The sequence below is a fragment of the Corvus brachyrhynchos genome, unplaced genomic scaffold, assembly GCF_000691975.1.
Source record: "Corvus brachyrhynchos isolate BGI_N302 unplaced genomic scaffold, ASM69197v1 scaffold222, whole genome shotgun sequence".
Classification (NCBI taxonomy): domain Eukaryota; kingdom Metazoa; phylum Chordata; class Aves; order Passeriformes; family Corvidae; genus Corvus; species Corvus brachyrhynchos.
The window spans coordinates 195898-197144 of record NW_008236770.1 but is presented as its reverse complement, the minus strand read 5'-3'; positions in this window follow the sequence as shown (position 1 = coordinate 197144).

Here is a 1247-nt window from a genome sequence, read left to right as displayed (position 1 = left end):
GCCTTGGAAAAGCCCTGGAAAAGCCTTGAGGGGGAGGAATTGTGGCAGGGGACACAGAGGGACGTGGGAGCAAGGAAAAATCCTTGGAAAAGCCCTGGAAAAACCCTGGAAAAACCCTGGAAAATCTTCGAGGGGCAGGAATTTTTGCAGGGGATGGAGAGGGATGTGGGAGCAAGGAAAAACCTTGGAAAAGCCCTGGAAAATCCTTGGAAAAGCCTTGGAACAGCTTCGAGGGGCAGCAATTTTTGCAGGGGATGCAGAGGGATGTGGGATGAAGGAAAAATCCTGGAAAAGCCTTGGAAAATCTTCGAGGGGCAGGAATTTTTGCAGGGGATGGAAAGGGATGTGGGAGAAAGGAAAAACCTTGGAAAAGCCCTGGAAAATCCTTGGAAAAGCCTTGGAACAGCTTCGAAGGACAGGAATTTTTGCAGGGGATGCAGAGGGATGTGGGATGAAGGAAAAATCCTTGGAAAAGCCTTGGAAAAACCCTGGAAAAGCCTTGGAAAATCTTCGAGGGGCAGGAATTGTGGCAGGGGATGCAGAGGGATGTGGGAGAAAGGAAAAACCTTGGAAAAGCCCTGGAAAAGCCTTGGAAAAGCCCTGGAAAAACCTTGGAAAAACCCTGGAAAAGCTTGGAGGGGCAGGAATTTTTGCAGGGGATGGAAAGGGATGTGGGATGAAGAAAAAACCTTGGAAAAGCTTTGGAAAAACCCTTGGAAAAGCCCTGGAACAGCTCCGAAGGGCAGGAATTTTTACAGGGAAGGGAGAGGGATGTGGGAGCAAGGAAAAATCTTGGAAAAGCCTTGGAAAAGCCCTGGAAAAGCTTGGAGGGGCAGGAATTTTTGCAGGAAATGGAGAGGGATGTGGGATCAAGGAAAAACCTTGGGAAAAGTCCTGGAAAAGCCCCGGAACTTGGAAAAGCCCTGGAACAGCTTCGAAGGGCAGGAATTGTGGCAGGGGATGCAGAGTGATGTGGGATGAAGGAAAAATCCTTGGAAAAGCCTTGGAAAAGCCCTGGAAAAGCTTGGAGGGGCAGGAATTTTTGCAGGAAATGGAGAGGGATGTGGGATCAAGGAAAAACCTTGGAAAAGCCCTGGAAAATCCGTGGAAAAACCCTGGAAAAACCCTGGAAAAGCTTGGGGGGCAGGAATTTTTGCAGGGGATGCAGAGAGAGTTGGGAGCAAGGAAGCAGCAGGATTTGGGATTTGGGATTTGGGATTTGGGATTTGGGATTTGGGATCGGTGCC